At 39.8% G+C, this 23,952-nt stretch overlaps 1 pseudogene; it reads left to right on the top strand.

Annotated features, from left to right (window-relative positions):
- The first annotated feature begins 10,523 nt into the window (after positions 1–10,523).
- On the top strand, positions 10,524–23,741 carry LOC123385565 (annotated as a pseudogene).
- The last annotated feature ends 211 nt before the right edge of the window (positions 23,742–23,952 follow it).

The raw sequence follows: 23,952 nt of genomic DNA, 5'->3' as shown, positions 1-23,952 counted from the left end.
GCCATTTTGTTCTGTTAGGTTTGAAGAAAGGTGTGAATCCAAAATATTTACCCTGCTCAGTTTTTATGTGTAGAGCTAAAAAGCAGATAAAACCTTAAGGGATTCTATAAACCTTCCTTAAGGAAACTACTTGGAAAAGAGGGCAGGCCATTAAGAAATAAAAATAGGGAATTTAGGAATGCATACATTGTGATGAATATTGAATTCGTTCAAATACAGAATTAAGACTGAACATCTGGGAGCATAAGGTGGGCCAATAAGAACTTGTGAATGTTCTAAGAGCCAGTAAGCCAAGAGTAATGCAAGCAGTGGAAACTGGAAGATGGCGATGAAGGTGGGTAGAATTGTCAGATGCGCTTAACCTCTATCTCAAAGCTAGGAGACTGTCTGAAATCTGCAGTGAACTCTTCATGCCTTTCATTTTGCTTCACGTTTATAGGCCTCTTTTAGGAATGTATATCGTGTAGGAAAGAAAGCAACCGCTGGAGATTTGCTTCCATTTCTTTTTCTTAAATTCAAATAGCACTGAATATTTTTGAATTACTTAAAGCGTACATAGTAGGATTCCAGAACCATACAATCATTTCCGTCTAATCTTTCTGTGCCTTAGGATCCTCATGTGAAAGACGGGAGTAGAAGTGCTTCTCCCAGGGTAGTCACGAGGACTACTTTATTTACCTGCGAAGCGCTTAGAACCGTGCCTGGCTCACAATTAGTGGTCACAGTTAGGCTGCCATTATTTCAACACTGCACGGATAGGAGGTAAGTGAATCCGGCTTAGTGCAGCGTTCTCCTAGCATCTGTCGTGTTTCTCGTTTATGATTTGGCTCGGGGCGGCTCATCCTGGTGGTGACTTAAGTGAACAGTCTTCGATACCGTACGGGGCTTCGGGCTGGTTCGGGTCTACCTGCGCCAGCTCTGCACCTGGGCGACCTTGGCTTAGCCCACACGGATGACTCAATCGGCCAGGCGTCTGGGCGCCTGTCCTCTTCCTCCGCCCAGGCCGCCGACCCCCTGGCTCCCCAGCGGGGCCTCCTCCTGCCACGTGACGCCCCCGCCAGGGGCCCCAGCGCCCTCCTCGCGGACGCGCCGTTCCGGCTCCCGGGCTCCGCCTGTGCGCGGCCTCCTCGGCGCAGCCATCCTCGCGGCTGCCGAGGGCGGCAAAGCCCACGGCATCTGCCATTTGTCATTCAGCCCGTCGGTACCGCCCCGAGCCTTGATTTAGACACGTCTGGGGCGTATTCTGGCCTCACTCTCCTGGCGGACGGACGGACGAACGGACGGGGCGGCTCTCCTCCCAGCCCGGCGGACCGCGGGCCTTGGCGCGCGGGGTGCTTCCCCGGGTCGCCGTCATGGCCGCGGAGGCGGCGCGCCCGAGCTGCCTCGCCTGAGTTCCGGGGGGCTCTTGACCCCGCAGGGTAGGTGGTTGGGGTGCTCGTGGCCCGGCTCGGTGGCGGTGGGGCCCGCTGCGGGCCTGGGGGGCGGCGGGGCGGCGGCATTGCCGCGGAGCGAGGACCGTCCTGGGCTCCGTGCCGCGCTGGGGAGGGTGTGCCGGTGCCGACGCGCCGCGTACGTGACGGGGTCCGGGGCTCCTCGGGACGAAGTGTGAAACTCCGACAAATTGTCACCGGCCAAGCCAAGTTGACTGGAACAAAACATTCTTTCAGCTGGCCGTTTTTAATGCCGCTTTTTGAAGCATTTGTGTATATTTGGTATGCAGTAAATAGACTCGACTTTTGAAACCTGGCATGCTAACCTTGCCAAAAGGCCAAAAAGGAAAAAAAGAAAAGAAAAGAGAAGAAAAAAGTCTCTTAAAAGTAGTAACGTGACTAAATATGAAACGTCTGCATTCATGTTCATTATGGAAAATGTGATTCGTTTTATCCTTCGATATTACGGACTCTGTCAGATATACCCTTAAAACTGTTTAAGAGTGGGGGCTCCTAAAAATTTACTACATTAGGATAACTGGTAATGCAACTTTGGTTATTTAGTCCCAGCATTAAACTTTAAGGACGGTGGTGGGGATTTTTACTTCTTAATAAATATACTTCTGTAATTTTGACTTTTTTCCCCCAACAAACGTGTTACTTTTATGTTTTAGGAAACCAATAAAAATTAAAAATAGAAGCACTCAGCTTAGGTCCTCCTTCTTCCAGGAATCCTTCCCTAACCCCTCCCTCCCCAGGCAGGATCGGAGGCCCCTCCTGTGAGCTTTCTGGGGCCTCACTGAGGTCCGGGTCCCTTATGTCCTCCCCACCCCCCTGTGTATTAACCCATCAGTCTCGCTCGGAGTCCAGTGGATACATAGCACATGGTAAGTGATTAGTACTGTCTTATGACCGAAGGAAGAGATAAAACGGTCTGATGTTTTAAAGTTTTGGCTCTAAAATTACATAGTGGCATATTTATATATACTCAGATAAAAAAACACTTATTTAAAAGTTAAGGATCTAGGAAAGTTGCCCCTGTCCGATGTCCGTGTTACACATCCTGAACAGTCCCACCCCTAGGTGTTTATCCTCTAGAGCGATGTTTTTCAAAGTTGGAAGCCCATTTTAGTGAGTCGTGAAATCAGTTAAGTGGATAATGATCAGAATTTGCAAAACACGAATTAACACAGAATAGAAAATAGCAGACTATGTCTCAGGTCATCGGGTGTTTGCTTCATGAAACTCACCACCCCCCCCCCCCTCAGTTTTATACACACACAGATGTGTGTCATGATGTAAAACGTCATTCCTTAGTATGAGTCATGGTCAAAAAAGTTTGAAAGCCACTGCCCTAGATAAATTTTCATACATATACACAAGCAGACATGTATGAGGTTTACTATGGTGTTATTTGTAATACTCCAAAGCTGGATGCCTTGTTGTCTATCTGAAGGAGAACAGTAAATTATATTCATAAAATGGAACCTACCCAGAACAGTGGTGAATGAAGTAGTTTTGTGTTTCAACATAAATGTGTCTCAATAATGTTGAGCCAACCAAAAAAAAAAAAAAAAAACAAAACAGACAAAAAAAACCTCAGGTTGTTGAAGAGGGTATCATTCAGTATTCTATGAGAAATTCAGAACCTGGTGAAATAAAACTGTTGTTTAGAGATTCATATATAGGCATGAAAAGTAAGGAGTAGCTGTGAATAAATTGATACCCTAAAAGTCAAGCTGGTGGTTTTCTCCTGGGGGGATCAAGGCGGAAGGGGGGGGGATTGAGAAGGGACATACTGAGGACTTTTGGATGCTGGACATGCTTTATCTCCTGACCTGGGCAATGGTTACATCAGTGTTTGCTTTATTACTCTTTGTTAAATGATATATGTAATGTCTACGTATTACAAAGTATCCCCCCAAATCTATTAAAATATGGGTGTTGCGAAATGAAGCCTGAATCCAGGGCTCTAGTCTATTCATATTTCCTAGCTTTTCTTTAAAAAGAGAAAAGTTGTGATCAGGGATAGGTATCTAGGGAATTTACACAATATCCGTAATGTTTTATTTCTATAACTTGTAGGGTGGATACGTCCATGTTCATTGAATTGTTTATATGCTTTTATATTTAATTTTTTTAAATAGAAGAAAAATAAAATTCATAGATAACATTTTGAACATTTGGTGTGTTTGCTTTCCAAAAAGTGACTGTTATGTATTTTTTTTATAAAATTGAAATTATATTTTATACAGTAACATACGCTAAAATCAAGTTCTTTTATGAAAAATTTAAATACTAAAAAGTATATAAAAAACCTAACGGACCTTTACGGACCCTCATCGAGGATTTTTAAATGTTAACATGCTGTCCTGTGCACTTCAACAGTTTCAATTCCTCCGTCACTTTAGGCCACATTCCAAGTGCTCAATAGTTACATATGACTAGTGGCTATTATATTATATTTTACTGTATTTTATATTATACTGTATTATATAACAAAACACTTCCATCATTGCAACAATTTCTGTTGGAAAACATTGTTCAAGGTGCAAATCCTTTGTTGGTTATGTAAACCGCAGACAATCTTTTCTTTGTGTTTTCGTGTCTTAAGATATTCTCCTCCATTAGGGAAATGTACTTAGAAGTTTTTTCTAAGTTTTAAAGTTTCTGTTCTTTTACACAATTAGTTCTTTAACTTACCTGCCTTGTAGCTGTATAGATATGTATTTTTTAAATTTATGTTGTGAGATCAGGACGAATTCATTCTCTTTTTTCTGTGTGGAGTGGCAGTGAACCCCACACCAGTACCAGCTCTATCATACACATCTTCCCAGATATGCTTGGACTCATTTCTGGGCTCTTCACTCTGGTCATGGATTTGTCTCCACGAATACTACACATTTTTTTATTTACTGTTGCTTTCTACGTCGTCTATTTTTTCAATTCTAAGAATTAAAAATTTTTTCATTAGGATTTTTTTTCCCTTCCCTATGAGTTTTTCAGAAGTATTCTCTAGTTCTAAATGTGGAAGGTTTTGTGAGTTATCCTTTTGTTATTGATATCTAACTTGCACTGTAGTCAGCAAATGAGGGCTCTATGTTACCCATTCTTTGAAATTTGAGAATTGCTTTGTGGCCTCATGGTTAGTTTTTCAACTGCGCCTTGAATGATTGAGAAAGAATATGTACTCAGACTTTTGGGGCAAGGTAGGTATAAAAACATAAATACACGCGCGCGCACACACACACATGTGTCTTAGATCAAGCACAAGAATTGTGATGTTCAAATCATTTTAACCTTACTAGTTTTTTGGTTTGTTTGATCTATCAACGACTGAGATAGGTGTAATAAAAAGATCACAGTAAAATAATGAATTTTCTCATTTCTTCTTGTAATTCTGTCACTTTGTAAAAGTTGAAAGTACAGTATATACGAGTTTGGAATTGCTGTATTTTGAAATCTGTAGATTGGACCTTTTGTCATTCTACAGTGATACCCTATGCCTCCCCACCAAATGCCTATTACCTTAAAATCAATTTTTAGAATACTCTAGTTACACCTTTTCAGTTAACATTTGTTTAGAAGATCTCTTTAGCACAGATGAAATCTGATTTTTTTTTTCCCTGTTCTGCTCTGACAATCTTTGTCTTTTAATGGAGCTCTCAGTCCAATTAGATAAAGTATAATTAATGATATATTTAGGATTAAAGCTAACATTCTGTTTTATGGTTGTTTTTATTGTTTTCTTTGTGTTTTTTTTTCTCTTTGCCACCTTTTGGATTTTTTCATACTCTGTTTTCTTCCCTTTTAACTAGTATGAAAATGTTTTATTTCTTTTAGTAGTTTAAAATTTTTTAATGTACAGCTTAATCTAAAGTTTATTAATTCTACTTGCAAATAATTCAAGAAACCTAGGTTGCTTTGACACCAGTTAATTACATGTTCTCATCTGGAGTTTCAGTTAACACCTTGTTTTTTTTCCTTCTATAAATTCGACATCATGATTTTTTTTTCTTTTTATGCATCCTTTGTCATTCCTTCTTGCATCTCACATCTTTCTTTGTCAAATATGTTTCAGAAGCTTGTTTATTAAAGGAATGTTGACAGTGAACTTTATCTGAAAATATCTTTTACACTTTTGAATGATGGATTTGTCTGGTATGCAGTTCCAGGTTGACAGTTTCTTTCTCAGTCTTTTGGACGTATCATTTCATTGACTTCTGCTTTCAATGTTACCATTAGTTCTAATAACTTATTTGTTGTTAATCTTTGTTTTTGTTTTTTTTGTTTGTTTTTGGGTTTTTTTTTTTTTTTTTTTTTTTTTTTGCCTACTTTAAGATCTTATCTCTTATCTTGTGGTCTACAGTTTTATGACAGTGTATCTAGGTGTGGACATTTCGTTTATCCTGGATTGATTGTTTCCTGTCTCTAAGGTTGGGCTTTCATCAGTTCCCAAAAGTTTCTTCTTTTTTCTTTCCGTGTAGTTTTCCCTCCATTTTTTTTCCTATTCTTTCTTTCAAGACTCTGCTTACACTTTGGTTAGACTTGCTCAGTCTATCCATTTCTTTTAATCTATCTTTTATATATATTATATATTTCTTGTTCATGTTGAATTCTAGATAATTTCTTCAGGTCTTTATTTTGACTTTTGTCCAGTTTTGTTTTCTCCAAAATGAGCTATAATTTATGTATAGTAAAAGCACAAAAATAAAGTGTATGGCTTTACGAAATTTACATATGTGTATGCCTGTATGATCACCACTCGGATAAAGATAGAACACATTTTCATCCCTGTAAAAGTTCCCTCCTGTGTCTTCCACACAGTGGAGCCGCTCCTCTCCATCAGTCAACTCCTGTCCTGACTTCTATCACTATGAATTATTTTCAGGTGTTCTTGAACTTCATATAAATGGAATCCTATAATGTTTGTGTGTGTTTCCTTTTGTTCACAGGATATTTTTGACATTTGTCCAGGTTGCATGTATAGGTAATTTTTTGTTGTTGGCTTTATAGCAAAGGGTGGTAAACTATGACCTGTGGGCCAACAACATATTTTGGTATATAAAATTTTGTTGAACATAAATATGTCCATGTATCAGGGTTGAGTAGTTAAAACAGAGACCGTATGACTTACAAAGACTAAACTATTTACTGTTTAGCCCTTTGCAGAAAAAGTTTGGTGACCCCTCTTCCATAGTATTGCATTATGCGTGTGGGACTGCAGTTCATTTATCTATTCTTTTGTTGATGACCATTTGATTTGTTTTCAGTTTTTGATCATTCTGAGTCCCATTTCTGCAGATGTTCTTGAAATTGCTGCTGGCAGACATATATTCCTATTTTATGGATATATACCAAAGTGCTAAATTGATGGTTTTAGGGTAAGTTGATTGCATTCCCATGAATATTAATAATGTCGAACTATCTTTTTATATTTATCCGCCATTGAGATTTCTTTTGTGAAGTGCTATTCAAATCTTTAGCCTACTTTTTTTAGTGGGTTATCTTTTGTTCATGATTTTAGTTCTTTATATATTCTGGATGAGAAATCTTTATCAGGTATATGTTTGCAAGTATTTTCTACCTGTCTAAAGTTTGCATACTTATTCTTTTAATTGTTGCCTTTGGATGAGCAGACTTAACTGTTATGAAGTCTAGTGATGTTTCTTATACCCTTCCCACAGATTTTTTTTTTTTTTTTTTTTTTTTTTTACCCATGCTCATTTTTGCCTACCCTCAAGGTCCTAAATACATTTTCCTGTGATTTCCTCCAGAAACTATAGTTCAGTCCTCACAGTTGGGTCTTTGATTTATCGCCAGTTGATTTTTGTGTATGGTATGAGATGAGGAATATCAAGGTTTCCCATATGGACATTCAATTGCTCTATGCATTTATTGAAAAACCCTCTCATGGGACACCTGAGTGACTCAGTTGGTTAAGCATTCAACTCTCAATTTCAGCTCAGGTCATGATCCCAGGGATGTGGGATTGAGCCCTGGCTTGTGTTGGGCTCTATGCTGAGCATGGAGCCTGCTTAAGATTCCCCCCACCCCTACCCCCCACCATCCCCTGCTTAATGCTCTGTCTCTCTCTCTCTCTCTCTCTCTCTCCCAACAAAAAAACAAAATACCTTTCTTTTTCCATTGACTTGCAGTCATCCTTTGTTGTAAATGAATGATCATAGGGGTGCCTGGGTGGTTCAATCAGTTGAGTGTCCGACTCTTGATTTTGGCTCTGGTCATGATCTCAGGGTCCCAGCATGGAGTGTGGAGCTTGCTTAAGATTCTCTATTTCCCTCTCCCTCTGCCCCCTCCCCTGCTTCTGTTCTCTCTCCCCAAAAGTAAATTAACTAACTAAATTCAAAAATAAAAAAAATGAATGATCATACATTTGGATGTGTTTTTGAACTCTGTTCTGTTCTATTTGGACTATATCAGTTCTTCTGTCAGTATCATACTTTCTTAATTATTGTAGTTTATAGTAAGTCTTGACGTAAAGTAGTGTAAACCCTCCACAATTTTTTTTCTTTTTAAGGATTTTTTGGATATTTAAGTGTTATTCATTTCTCTATAAATTTTGGAATCAGCTTGTCAACATCTATTAAAAAAAAAAAAAAAAGGCTACCAGACTTTTGACTGGGATTGCATTGCCTCTACAGAATAATTTTAGAAGAATAACATCTTAAGGGAATCTTCCAATATATGAACATGGTATATCTCTCTATTGAATAAGTTTTTCAGGTACTCTTAGCATTGTCTTGTTTTTTTAGTGTAAGGGACTTACATATTATTAAACTTAATTTCTAGGCGTTTGAGGTTTTTTTGGATGCTGTTGTAAATGGTCTCTTTTTTCAATTTTGTTTCCATTCCTCTAGCTAGTATCTAGAAATACAGTTGATTTTTGTATTTTGAGCTTGTATTCTATAATTTCACTAAATGCACTTTTCAGTTCTGGTAGTTTCTAGGTTGTTGGAGATTTCCTAAATGCACAATCATGTCATCTGCAAAAAAAGAAAAAGTTTCATTTTGCCTTTTTTTTTTTTCTTAAATTCATTTTGAGAGAGAGAGAGCATGCAAGCAGGGCAGGGGCAGAGAGAGAGGGAGAGAGAGAATCCCAAAGAGGCTCCATCCACAGTGCCAGTGCAAAGTCTGACTTGGGGCTTGAATTCATAAACTGTGAGACCATGACCTGAGCCAAAACTAAGAGTTGGATGCTTAACCAACTGAGCCACCCAGGCTCCTCTAACTTTGTCTCTCTAATCTCTATTACTTTTTTATTTTTCTTGCCTTATTGCACTGGCTGGGAGTAGCAGAATAGTATTTAACAAAAGTGTTAAAATAGACAGCCTTGGGGCTCCTGAGTGTTCAGTTGATTAAGCATCTGACTCTTGATTTTGGCTCAGGTCATGATCTCACAGTCATAATAAGACTGAGCCCTGAGTCAGCCTCCATGCCCAGCATGGAGCTTAAGATTCTCTCTTTCCCTCTGTCCCTGCCCCACTCATGCTCACTCTCGCTCTCTGTCTCTCTCAAAAAACAATAACAACAACAAAAGTACCCTTGCTTTCCCCTGATCTTAAAGGAGGATACCTCAATTCTTCACTATTAAGGTTATGACACTAAAGGGGTGCCTGGGTGGCTCAATTGGTGAAACGTCGACTCTTGATTTTGGCTCAGGTCATGGTCTTGCAGTTTGTGAGTTCGAGCCCTGCATCAGGCTCCACAACACTGAAGATGCAGAGTCTGCTTGGGATTCTCTCCCCTCCCCTCCTCTCCCCCACCCTCTTTGCCCCTCACCACCCCTCACCTGCTCTCTCCCCCCTCTCTCTTACACATGTGCACACACACGCTGTCTCAAAATTTTAAAAGATATTTAGTATACTTTTTTTTTTTTATAGATGCCTTTTACCAGATTGAGGAAACTTTCTTTTATTCCTGGTTTACTGACATTTGTTTTCACAAATGGGTATTGAACTTTTTTTTTTTTTTAATTTTTTTTTCCACGTTTTTATTTATTTTTGGGACAGAGAGAGACAGAGCATGAACGGGGGAGGGGCAGAGAGAGAGGGAGACACAGAATCGGAAACAGGCTCCAGGCTCTGAGCCATCAGCCCAGAGCCTGACGCGGGGCTCGAACTCACGGACCGCGAGATCGTGACCTGACTGAAGTCGGACGCTTAACCGACTGCGCCACCCAGGCGCCCCTGAACTTTTAAATCTTTTATTTATAAAATGCTTTTAGATTTATAGAATATTTGCAAAGACAGTATAGAGTGTTCCTGTATACCCTTCACCTAGCTTCCTCTAATGTTAACATCTTACATAACCATGATACATTTACCAAAGTTAAGAAATTAACATTGGTGCAATACTATTAACTGAATGACATTTTATTCAGATTTCCCCAGTTTTTCCACCAGTGTCCTTTTTCTGTTCCATGATCTGATCCATATACCACATGGCATTTAGTTATCAAGTCTTTCTAGTCTGCTCCAATCTGTGAAAACATTTTAGTCTTTCAGACATTGCCACTTTTGTATTTTATACAGTGTCCCTCATTTTGGGTTTGTCCAGTGTAGTCTCACAATTGGACTGAGGTTATGGACTTTGGGGAAAGAATACCAGAGGAATGTTGTGCTCTTTTTTGCATCATATCTGGGGGCACGGGATCTCCACATCAACATGTTAATCACATAGTTTAGGCAGTGTTTGCCAGGTTTCTCCATTGTAACACATTACTACTTTTCACTTCTTATACTTTATTTTGTTTAAGGAAGTCTGCACTCAAAGGGATGAGAGGGAAAAGTATCAAATGATTTGTGGATATGTTAAAACTACCATGGTAATTAATAAATGTTTTGAAGTTGTGCAAATGTGCTATTTCTCAAAGTGTAGCCCACTAATTTTAGCATTCAACTGATCTTGCCTGCAGCAGTTATTATTGTGGTATTCTAATGATGATTTTCCATTTCCTTCCTTCTTTCTTTTTAAATGTTTGTTTTGAGAGAGAGCAAGCACACACACAAGCAGGGGAGGGGCAGAGGGAGAGAGAAAACCCCAAGTAGGCCCCACACTGTCAGCACAGAGCCCAATGCGGGGCTTGATCTTACAAATGATAGATTATGACCTCCACCAAAATCAAGAGTCAGATGCTCAACCAAACTGAGCCACCCAGGGGCCCCTCCATTTCTTTCGTTCTTTCTACACTTATTAACTGGCATTTTCTGACTCTGGAGCTAGACTGCCTGGGTTCAATTCCTAGTTCTGCCTCTCCCTTTTTATATAGTGTAATCTTTGACAGTTACTTCTCTATATTTGGATTTTCTCACTATACGGTGTGGATAACAAGTGTCTACCATAGAAGGTTGTGGAGAGGATTAAGAGAGCTAATACATAGAAAGGGCTAACAATTATGCTTAGCCCCTAGGAAGCACCCATTTCTTTGTTCCTTAATGTGGTAGGTTATTCTCATTTTAATTATTTTAACAATTGTATAAATTATTAAATTGTCATGTACTGTTGGGTAAATCTTACATATATTTATGTGATCTGGATTAACTTTTAAAATTTTTTTCATGTAATATTCATGAGTCATAGTGGCTTTTTTTTTTTTTTTTTTTTTTTTTTTTGCCATGGCAGAAGACAATGAGTGATAGAGTCCTTAAAAAAAAATTACACAAGAGCTTAGCAACTGAAGTGGCAATATTCCCAACTTTCTAGAGTGATTTATATCAGAGTCTTCTGTAGAGACAGAGATAGCTCTTGCAAATGAGTCTTTTAAAATATTGAACTGAGCAAATTCGAAACTTGGCATGTATTGTAAAAGAATGGTCACTCAACAGGAAGGAAAAAATGATTATAGCCCTTTTGCATGTTTCACCATGAACACTGTATTATTGTAGAGGTTTCAGTATTTGGAATTTTTTAAATGATTCATTTGCTAGCAGTATGTATGGGCACTTTCTATGTGCCTGGAAATATGTTTTGCTGCTTTTGGATACTTCTTTGCTCTTATAAGCCAGTCAGTCATTTAAAAGTTGAAGGCAAGCCTACTTGAATATTCAGGGAAACTCAATGTTGCTTTTTTTAAAGTTCATAAAATTGAACTCTAATATTTTTCCTGGTCCCCCCCCTGGTCCCTCCCCCTGGTCTCAAGATGCTTTCCTGTCAGCATCTTGAGTTAGGCCCTTATCATTCTATGCTATTTTTCCCTGTATTGAGATTTTCCTTCCCTTCCTTTCCTGTACAGTGACCACTGGGGTTGGTTCCTGAAAAGAACCCTTCTGTGACATTCCAGGACTTGAGAAAACAGGTCCTTGACTTCTTAGCCTGACTGGTCCTTTTCTGTCTAGTCCCAGCTTGCTTTCCTAGCCTTGTAGTCTTTCTCCTTAGATTTAGTCCAGTGGCACAGTTAGTCATTAGTTAGTCAACTAATTAGAACCTGAAGTCACTGTATTGTTTTTGAGGCTATGCTTTTTTTATTCATGCCATTTCCTCTGTTTTAAGTGGATTTTCCAAAAATTTTCCAGGTTCTGTTGAGAGGATATTCACTCCACAATCCTCCTAGCTAGATAGGAACCCTGTAATTTGTAATCTATAGCCCTTGTTAAATTCTTACCTTTCATCACCAATCTTTATATCTAAATGTCATTTCCAGTTGGTCGGGTTCTTAGAGATAGAGTTCCAGTACCTACCATGATACTTTGCATACAAAGAGCTATTGCTAAATAGCTACCACTCTTAAATACCTACTATAATTGTGCCACAATTTTGCAAAGTAAGTATTATTGTCTCTGTTTTAAATTGTGAAGAAACTCAGTATCAAAGAGATTAAGAAACTTGCCCAATGCTGTATAGTTAGTAAGTGGCAAAACTGGTTTGTCTGATTCAAAAGCTCTTGCTATTTCTTTTATGACATACTACCTTGGTACTAAAAATAGTTAAAATTATTAAATAGGTGTATTTATGGAAAAACACTACTAAAATTGCTTCACATAGATTGCCTATATGCTACGTAGAGTCTTCACTTCAGTAACTAAGGTAGCTGCTGTGGACTACCTGATACACTCCTACTTTCCTCAGATTTTTCTTCTAAGTTTTTATTGATACTAATGGATAAGGTTGATTTTGACTTTTTTGGGAGTCAGTGAAACAGAGACCTAAGCACAATTTGCTTGGTCTTTGTTTTTAAGTAGATAGTTTTGCATTTGCCTAATAACATTTACTAGGCAACTGATAAGGTAAAAATAGTCTGGTTATCTTTTATGAAGTACTTTTTCTCTTTGTACTGAGGTATTAAATACATAGGGGTAAAGCATAGAAAGCATGTCCATCTTAAATAATACAGCTTGGTGAATTTTCTGTATGTATACCTGTATAGCCACTAGATCAAGAAAGACCTATTACATCCATCCAGAAAGAGAAAATTTCCATGCTCCTCCCACCTAGTACCTCCCCTAGAGGTACTGATTTCCATTTCTACAGATTAGTTTTGTCTATTGTTGGACTGTAAGGGTAGCCAGATAATATGCATTCCTTTGTCTGACTTCTTTCATAATAGCCTATTTTTTGAAATTCATCCATATTAATGCATGTATATATATTTTTTCTCATATTTTTCTAAAACATTCCATTGTATCAACATACCATAGTATATTCATTCTGTTAATAGATGTTTGGGTTATCTTCTAATTTTGGCTACTACAAATAAAACTGCTATGGGCACAGGGCCAGTACAGGTCGAGTGGACGTGGCATGCCAACAGGTGCCATGGTAAGGGGCTCAGCAGCCATGCTGTTTTTGACCATGATGTTGGGGAAGCCCTGCATGGGTAGGGACATGGAGACGTACCTGCTCAAGGTGTGGGCATGGTTGCGGGGGCCACATGCCATTGGCTGGGCGTTTGTGACCCCAGCTGGGACAGGAGACAACCTACGGAAGAAGAACCTAGAATCTGGAGAATGGTCATCTGGGCTGGACCACTACAAAGCCAAGGCCATGTGACCCATCTTCCTCATCAGGCATTCCCACAATCATGTGAATGCCTCCCTGGAAAAGACCGCACACTAACGTCCCTGGGTCATGAACAAGCTGAACTAACTAACTGGGCTCCAACTTGCAAGCTTGGGGTTGAAGTTTAATAAAATTGTCCATTTGTCCATGACCCATGCAAAAGAAACCACCAATATGGTAAGCAAATATCTGCCAGGCATCTGCAAGGTCAGCACAGACCTACTAAGGGAAGACCCCCATCAAGCCCGACCTGCCTGTGTTCCACTGGAACACAGTGTATTACAAAGATAGAGCCCGGATCAAGACCGCCTTCCAGAACTACAACCACTGGGCAGACGCCAAGCAGCAGGAGGACAGTTAGGAGATCTTCATCTGCCGTGCCAACATCGTCTGCTACATGGTACTGGGCAGGGTAGTTCCCTCCAGAAGGCTGGCTCCACCTCTTTCTCAGCAATGGCAGCATCGCCCACCTGGTAGTCCTGCCTGATGGCCTGTGCTACTCAGGACCCTCGGGGACACAGGGTTCATGCCTCTGGATGAGATCTCCTGCTCCTGAGGACTTGCTCTTCTTCACCCCCAGCCTGGCTCCAGCGGGTGCCACCAAAAGCACAGCTCCTTCCCGTCTTCTCCCCACAGGCTGCACAGCACAGTTACACTGCATTTCTCAAGGAGGAGAATGAAAAATATGAACACCCAAAGAATCTAAAATGTGGCATTTCAGTCCATACTTCAGGCCCAGGATGGAAAAAGGAGTCATTCCGAGCAGAGCATCCTGCTTGCTATCTTGGGATTTTCTGCATTGTCTACCAGGAGGAGGCCTCACCAACGCTGTCTGTGGGGACCACGGGCAGTCCTCATGGGGGCCTTTGGTCATGACCACAGTTGGCCATGTAAGCCCCTTGAGGCTTGTCAGCAACGCCCATCAGGCACGAGGGGCTCTGAGGAAGAGGGGCTGCCAGTGCTTCCATTCAGAACTTCTTGTCATACATTCTTCTCATTTCTTAAAACCTTTTTGTCACTTCAGTATTTGTCAACTAAAGATTCTCTTCATCTGGGCTCTTGCTTTGATAACCAGTTTCTCAGTCCAGAGTCCTGTACCTCTGATGCTGTTGGATCTGGACTCAACTGGGGCCTTAGGCCTTTTCCTGCACCCACGAGCACCTTGGCAGGTGAGGGAGGTGACTGGATGGTGATAGTACCATGCAGGTCCTGTTTCAATAAAATACTTGACAGCTCAGTCTGCCTCTGGCTGTTAATCCTTTATGCTTGCAGGTTAAACTATTTAGACATGATGTGTCCATCCCAAATATTCTGTTAACTTAGGAGAAACTATAATTTCTATGAAGTGGTCATGAACATTTTCTGCACAATCAGTGCAGCTAATTGGGACATTTGATCCATTTCTCTGTCAACTTTGGAATTAACTACAGAATAAAATTTTACTGAGAAAAAAAAAGCTGCCATGAATAGTCATACACGATCTTTTAGTGACATTTGCAGTGTTTTGTTTGGGAATATATCTAAAACTAGGATTTTAAAGTCATGGGGTAGCCATGTGTTTAGTTTCAATAAATTCTGCCAGGTCAACCATCGGTGAGTGAGTAAATCTAAGAGTTGTAACAGTTCCACATTTTCAGCAGGACTTGATATTGTTCCTTTTCATTTTAAGCCCTCTGGTGGATGTGAGGTGGTATCTCATCGTTTTCTTTTCCATTCCCTCATTGTTAATAATGTCGAGCACCCTTTCAAATGTTTCAGATAATTTGGATTCCTTTTTTTAGGCAGTACTTTTTCATGTCTTCTGCATATTTTTATTGGGTTGTTTGTCATCTTATTGATTTGTAGGAATTCCTTATATTCTGGATAAGAGTCCTTTGTTGAATATGTGTATTACACATAGCTTCTCAGTCTGTGACTTTATTGTTTTCTCTTTTAATGATGTCTTTTGACAAGCAGAATTTCTTAAATCCAGTTTATAATTTTTTTGAATACTGTGTTTTGTGTCCTGTTTAAGAAATCTTTGCCTACTCCACAGTCATGAAGATACTAATTATCCTTCACATTCAGATCTGTGTTCCATTCTGTGATTTATCTCAATAGTTTTTGTATGATGTGAGATAAGAATCTAGATTACTTTTTGTTTTTCATTATAGAAATCCACGTGCTCTACAATCATTTTTTGAAAAGAATTTCCTTTCCTTCATTGAATTGCAGTGGTGTAAACCTAGTTTCCATCCACTTGTGTGGGTCCATTTCTAAACTGTTTTTTACCATTGTTCTTTTTGTCTGCCTCATGGTTAAAGATGGCTAGCCAAGCTCTATCATGTCAGTATTCCAGCCAAGAAGGAGGGGAAAATAAGACTATGCTCCTTCTCAGAGTTTGCTATTTTCAGAATTTGCATGTAACAGTTAAAGTGCCTACATCTTGTTTGTCAGTAATATGACAACTCTTATCTTCAAGGAACATTGGGAAATGTCCTCATTCTGGGTGCCCTTGTGTCCTTTTAAAATTCAGAGATTATATCACAAAGGAAGAGGGGAGGAATGGATATCAGGAAACATTTGTAGTCTTTGCCGTAACTTCTGTTTGGAGCACTTTGTGGGTGTGTTTAATAAACATTTTATTTGATTACCTACCCCTCATAGGAACCTCATAAGCGTGCAGATGTCACAGCCCTGTGATAAAAAACTCTCCCAGAACTACTTAACAAGAAGTGTACCGAGCAGTAATAGAATCAGCTGCTTTCTAGTGAGACACATGTCCATGTCTTGTTAAAGTTCATCTCAAATCACCCAGTATTTCTTTATATGGTATTGGTGCCATCAAAACAGCTGGAAGGGAATAAAAGCCTAAATCAGGAAAGTCTAAAGAAAGAGATGGCTTAGTAGGTCTGATAATAGTGTGGACTGTGGTGGGAGGGAGACCAGTGAAACATCTGTGGGTCTTCTAAATGTCCCCTTATACTTTACATTTTGGAAAAGAAAACGTAGAGGTCTAGGTTCCAGTTTTATTTGTTTTGATTTTCTTGTTGGCTGCCATTAGTGCAGTTAGTTGGTATAGATTTTTCATTTCAAAGGATTTATTTAGTATTTCTAGACCTTGAAACAAAAGGTCTCTGATGGTTTGGGCCAGCCCAGTGTTAAATGTCCTTCCCTTTTCATGTCCTTCCCTGGGAGAGATACTTGGAAATATCCAAGAAGGGTAGATGTGTTAGTCTGCTTGACTAGTCTGCCATAACAAAATGGTACAGACTGGGTTGGATTAAACAACAGATTTACTTACAGTTCTGGAGTCTAGAAGTCCAAGATCAAAGTGCCAGCAATTTTGTTTTCTGGTAAGGCTTCTTTTCCTGGCTTATAGATTGCCGCCGCCTTGCTGTGTCATCACACAGCCTCTCCTCTGTCATGTGTGGAGAGAGGGTAGTCTCTGATGTCTCTTTCTCTTCTTGTAAGGACACAAGTTCCATTCTTATTCAATCTTAGTTACTTCCTTTTTAAAGGCCCTGTCACCAAATACAATCATGTTGAAGATGAGGGCTTCAACATAAGAATTTTGGAGGGACACAGTTCAACCGATAACGTTATGCTCTCTAGCCCCCTTAAATTGATGTCCTTCTTGCATGCAAAATACATTCATCCCATCTCAACAGGTCCAAGAGTCTTAACCCGTCCCAGCATCAACTCAGAATTCTACATTCCAAAGTCTTACCTGAATATCATGGGGCACCTGGCTGGTTCAGTCAGTAGAGCCTGTGACTCTTGATCTTGGGGTCGTAAGTTTGAGCCCCACATTGGGTGTGGAGCCTACTTAAAAATCCTCTAAATTAGGTATGTATGAGACTCAAGGTATGATTCATCTTGAAGCAGAATCCCTCTCCAGCAGTGAACCTGTGAAACTAAACTGGTTAGGTGGTTCCAAAATACAGTGGTGGGATGGAAATAGGATAGATACTCACATTCCAAAAGAGAGAAAGCAGAAAGGTCACAGGAATGTTGGACCCCAAAGAAGACAACATCTAGCCAGGCAAACTCTATTTGATTTTAAGGCTTAAGAATAATCCTCTTTGGCTGCGAGATCTGCCCTCTGGCCTGGTAGCCCTAGGCAATGGCTCCACCCCTAAGGCACTGGGTGGGGGCAGCCTGACCCACCGAAACCAGGGATGGGAGCACCACCCTCTGAAACGAAGGGAGGAAGCAGCCTTTCTCTCTGTAGTGGGAGTAGAAGTGAGGATGTCTAAACTGCCCTGGGGTTCTTTCCTTTTCATGAGAAATAAAACATGTTTGCAGCCAAATAGTTCAATGTCTAGTCCTGTTCGATCTCAGAAGTCCAAAAGCCTTCCTTTATTTCATCCTAACTGTATTCTGTTTGGGCCAAACTGTCTGTGTCTCTGTTGGTTAATCCCATCTCTATTCCTGGTTTCTGTTGATTAGGCTGACTCATAATTCCAAGGATAATCTCCTCATGGAGCTATTGTCCAGCCACAGCCTTGGTGTTTTCTCCTGGACATACTTTCTCATTTTTTGCAATATGGATAGGCTGAGAATTTTTCCAGATCTTCAAGTTTTCTCTTTCTCTCTCTCTCTTTCACTTAATGATTCCTTCAATTTATCTCTCTTCTTGCATTCTACTAAAGCAATAAGGATAACCCAGGCCACACTCTATACTTTGATTAGATATCTCTTCAGCTAAGGGACACCTGAATTAGGTCATGATCTCACAGATTCGTGAGTTTGGGCTCTACACTGATAGTGTGGAGGGTGCTTGGGGTTGTCTCTCTCCCCCTCTCTCTACCCCTCTCGCACTCACTTGCTCTCTCTTTCAAATAAACTTAAAAGAAAAATCTCTTTAGCTAAACATCCGTGACTTACAAGCTCTTCCTTCCACTGAACCCTAGAACACAATTCAGCTGGTTCTTTACCAGTTTATAGGCAGGATCATCTTTTCTCTATTTCCAATAGCACACTCTCATTTACATCTGAGTTCTCACCAGTCACCTTTGACTTCCTATTTCGTCAAGGCAGTCTTGGCTTTTTCTAGAATGCACCTCAAAACTCATCCAGCCTCTACTCAGTTCCAAAGCTGCTTCCACATTTTTAGGCATGTGTTACAGCAGCGTTCCATTTCACGGTACCAAACATGTATCTGTAGTTTGGACTGCTATAGCAGAACACCATACTGGGTGGCTTAAACAACACAAGGGTGTTTTCTCACAGTTCTGGAAACTAGAAGTCCAAGATCAAGGTGCCAGCAAATTCAGTTTCCGCAGAGGCCTCACTTCCTGGCTTGCAGATGGCTGCCTTCTTGCTGTGTCCTCACATGGCCTTCCGTGTGTGTGTGTGTGTGTGTGTGTGTGTGCGCGCGCGCGCGCACACACCTCACTTGTATATATACCTGATACATATAAGGGTAGGATGGGGCAGTTAAATGTAGTAGACTATCCCATCTAGAAAAAAGGTAACATAGGCACACTGGAATTACTGGTCCATAGCAATTCTGAAATCCCTCATGATGGATATTGGGACACCCTGGAGGAACAAAATTTGCTGGCCTGATTTTATCTTCTTGTTCATTGTTTTCATGAGGCTCTGTTTTTTTCCTCTGAGTAGTTCTTCCTTTTCTCTTCCTTGGCTCCGTATGAAATGGAGAGTGGAGGATTTGCTCTGCTTGGAACTGAGCAACCCTTTCTTCCCACTGCTTCCATATAGAAGGAGCCAAAGGGTCATTTTCAGACTTTAGCTGGTAGACTGGTTCTCTTTGGCAGCACAATTCTCTCCAAAATCTAAAAGATTTCTGTTTGTTCTATATGCTGGTAATTACATCTGTTTTTTTTTTTTTTTTCCTTTGTTGTGGTACCTGGTTCTCAGCTCTGCTGCATTGATTTGATTTCTCACCTGTATAGTTCTTTGTAGACCAAAAGAAAGTTATTTGAGGACTGACTGACTTCTATGGGAAAACCATACCCTTAATCTGATCTTTTTCCTCGTCTTATCCAACTAAAATGATTTAATGAACATGTTAATCTGTCCTTTCCCTGAGGCAGTTTAATTTTTTTTTTTAATGTTTTCCTGAGCCTATGACCTTCATTCAATGTCTCTGTTAGTATGGGAAGTAGTTAGTCCATATAACATTGCAAATTGAAAATGTCTGGAATCTTACTTTTCACTTATTATTGAAAACTGGATAGTCCTTTTCTCAGCTTATCCCTTGAATACTTGCCATATGCAGCCAAAAATAACGAATTCACACTTCAAGTGTTCCGTTTTCTTCTCTCTTTTAGAGCTGCAAGTTTATTAGGTAATATGTCTTGTGAGGTACTGGGAGTATTATAATTTATAATAGGAGTATTATAAAATACTAGTATTATAATTTATACTAGGGGTGTTGTAAAATACTTTGTCATTGTATAAATATAATACTTGTCTTTCCAGCCCTTAAGATTAATTTCCTCACTGCTTCCTGACCACTAAATATATTTTAAGTTTTTGCTAGAGAAGCATCCTATTTCTGGTACCAATTTCTAGTTAGGATGGGTTAAACTTACACTGTGCTGACAAGCTGTCCCCAAACCTCAGTGGCTTTAGTGAAGAACAGATGATTTCTTCTCCTGTTAAAAATCCATTGTGGATTTCTGGGAGACTCTGCCCTATACACTCAGGCTAAGGACTATGGGTGCACCTCCATCTTGTATGCTTTATGGAACACCTGACCTTCTTGATTGTCATGGAGGAAAAGAGAATATTAAATGGTCTTGTACCAGTAACTGTTTAATTCACAGTCTAGAACTATTTACGTGGCTCTGCCTAACTATAAGGAGGTAGAGAAGTTAAAGCAGAGATATTAGAAGGAATTGTATCATATATCTGAATAGTTAAAAGTTATAAGTTAAGCTAATAATTAACTGTAAAACATATAGTATATCATTCTTGGGCACATTTATCTTCTGTGACCTGGAAAACTAGATTTGAATGTGGAATTTTTGGAGTCTTGAGGTTTCTGCACCTCGAGAACATGGCAGCGTAGGAATGCTGGCCCATTTTCCCTTCTCTTCATGTTTCAGGCCCAATTCTGCACGATGGAGGGCACACGTGGAACCTATCTCCACACCCTTGCAGATAGCTACCCATTGGCCACTTCTTGGAGCCTAGGGCTGAATACACAGTGGCACAATCTATCCTCATAAACACAGGTCTGGGAAAGAGGCTTTCACAGTCCCTGATAGCAGGGTTGGAGTTCTTTGGACAAGAAATCCCTTTGTTCCAGGAACCTACGGCATGGTCTAGGAGGGGGAGTCTGGGCCTGAGTGGATATGTCCCCTTAGACCCTTGGCCTTCTTGCTCTCGAGGGAAGGGTTTACTGGGAACCCCTCATGTCCAACTTTAAGGGCAATACTGAGCAAGTGTAATGTCTATGTGCTTAGAAAAAGAATAGGATATGGGTGAGCATACAAATCTGTATCCTACCTCACGCTTACTGAATTCGCTTCCTAGATAGAGCTATGGAGGGAAGATGCTGTAGTCACCAAAGTTGAGTATCCTGTGTTAACAACTGTGATTCTATTATAAAGTCCAATTATGATATATAAATCAGTTTCTTACATGTTTGCTCATAGCAAATTTGCCTCAACCCCACGGTGTCTGACTTGATGGAAATATCGGGGTATGGCACACTTCTGAGTGATGCTCTTACCTTATTACCATGTAATAGGAACGACTGGGAAGCTGTGAGATCTAACCATCATGAAGGTCAGGCAGCCTGGGGTGCAAAATCTAGGTGATGAGGTCAAATGCTGGCTCTGATACTTTTCAGGTGTCTGATATTGAGAAAGGTTTCTGTTTCAACGTTTTCTTATTTGTACAAAGGGAATAGAACTACCTATTTTCAATTAAATAATATATACCAAGTGATCTACAGAAAATATTCATAGATCAAGCAAAATTCTTTCTCAATGAAAAATGATTTAAAACAATGAGGTATGTTGGAGCGTAAGTCTGAGATTTAATGCAGGGAAGATGACCTAACAGAAGAAGGAGGTGGGGTCCCTGGAAGATGAAGTCCTTAGTCTAATATCATGAAAAGAGAGCTTTGGGGCAGCTCTGGGCTCTTGCTTATCTCTAAGGGAAGATATGTCTTTACTATCTCAACCTAGTAATCTCTCTTGAGCTTCAGTGCCCTGATTTTTAAAATGAGGATAATAAGAATTGCTTTGATGACCTTGATAAGGATCTTTTGATAGAGTGGTGGAGATCAGAGCCAGGGGAATGGGTTGGAAAGTGAATAGGTGAGGAAATGGGGATTATCTACTTTTTAAATCTTTTTCAGAAATTTGAGAAAGATAGTCTGGGAATATAGTGGGAGCTGGAGGGCAGTGCAAGGTTAATGAAGGTTTTGTTTATTATAGGTTGAGAAATACCAGATCATGGTTGTATCTTGGGGAGCAGTATCTCTAGTAGAAAGGGAGAAAATGACAATGCAAAGGATGTTTTGAATGGAGAAGTGAGATTGCTGTGGTGCTAGAAGGGAAGTTTGTAGCGTTAGCATTGAAAAGATGAAATGCTCTATCCAGTAGCTTTTTTTTTTCTTCCCTCAGTGGAGCACAAAGTGGGGGTGTTAGCAGAGACATATGTGTATGTGCAAGTGTCGGGAGTGAAAACACCAACTGGAACATAACGGGCAGGGAAGAGTTCTGGAGTTGTAGCCGGGCTTTAGAACTCTGGAGTTGACAGAGTGAGTGAAGTCACTCTCCTTGTTTGTGAGAACCCTCCATCTCCATCTCTACTGCAGTAGCTTTTCCACTCTATTGTTTCTGTGCATTTTTAGTATCCCCTGAGGCCCTCTCCAGTCACACCGATGCCTACCTGGGCTGTCCAGATTAGCAGCAAGATACCATTTGATTACAGAATTGCATAGGTTTTTAGTAGTCTATCCCTATTTTTTCCCCTAGATGTGAGATTCTGCAAGAGGTTTTTACGAGATGACTATATTATCTTCATCTCCATATAAGGTCCTTGCAACGGATTGAGTGTTTATGTCCCCCAAAATTCATATGTTGAAATCTTAACCCCAATGTGATATTTAAAGGTGGGGCTTTGGGGAGGTAATTAGACGATGAAGGCAGAGCCTTCACGAATGAAATCAGTGCCCTTATAAGAAGAGACCAAAGAGCTAGCTAGTTCGCTCTTTTTTCCACCATCTGAGAATACGGTGAGCAGTTGGTAGTCTATGAAGAGGATTTTCACCAGAGCCCATCCATGTGGCACCATGGTCTAGGACTTCCAGCCTCCAGAACTGAGAGAAATAAATATTTAGTGTTTAAGCCATCAAGTCCATGGTACTTTGTTACCTGAGCTAAGAATGGCATGGTTAGTTTTTTGCATCCTAGAATTTTTAAAACTTTAGGTTAATAAGTTACATCATATTTCTAGCTGGTAAATGAAGTTTAAAGGAAAGTGCCCACTGTATTCTCTGATGCAGGGTCCTACCTTCCAGTGAAGGTCTTGACTCCCTTTCCATGTCAGAGTCCAGGTTTCTAGAAACCAGAAACTCTGGTGGAGTAGAGCTAACCTGACGTTGTCTTTGTGCTTATGATTGTGCTCATCAAAGGCTTTTCTTGGATGTTTGTGTATAGCTATTTACAAACCTACTTGTACAGGTATAGTCTCTATCCATTAAGAATTTAACAATTTTAGAAAAACAGTGAATATGAATATCAATGTTATTGCTCTGGTGACATGCAAGCAAAATAGATGTAATATTTCACTCAATTTTGTGGAATGTTTTAGAATGGAAAACCATACAAATATTGTGCTTATACTGTGTCTGCCAATGTAAGCGTGTTTAGCAACAGTGAGTAAAAAGGACATTAGTGCTTAGGAGTAATTACTGTTGCCAAGACTTACTAGGAAAATTTTCATTGTTCATCATAAAAATTAATGGTAACACAAAATGCCTTGATTTCATCATCCTAGGTTTCTTTGAGCGACCCTGTAGCCTAGATGCTAAAAGTCTAGACTCGGGTGTCCAGATCAGCTGTTTGCTAATTGTGTGACCTTGGGCAAATTACTAAAACTTTTGGTGCCTGAGTTTTCCTATGGGCTAAAAGGGATAATATGGTACATCCCTCATAGGGTTGTTAGGAGGATTAAATGAGAAAATGGTTAAAATGCCTAGATCATGCTATGGTAAGCACTCAGGTTCCTGGTTAGAAAATATTATACTCTAAAAAAAAAAAAAGAAAAAAAGAAAATGTTATGTACTTTCTATAATAAATAGCTCCATTAGGCAGAAAAATCAATAAAGACATAGTTGAACATAATATCCCATCAGTCAACTAGATGTAATTGACATCTTTAGATCACTTTATCCACAACAAAGAAGTATATATTCTTCTCAAGCTCACATAGAACATTCACTAAGACCACATTCTGGACCATAAAACACAACAAATTTAAAAGAATACAGATCATACATTGTTTGCTCTCAGGCCACCATGGAATTTAACTTAGAAAT

Source organism: Felis catus, chromosome B2 (assembly GCF_018350175.1).
Source record: "Felis catus isolate Fca126 chromosome B2, F.catus_Fca126_mat1.0, whole genome shotgun sequence".
Lineage (NCBI taxonomy): Eukaryota > Metazoa > Chordata > Mammalia > Carnivora > Felidae > Felis > Felis catus.
This window is presented reverse-complemented; position numbering and strand designations above follow the sequence as displayed.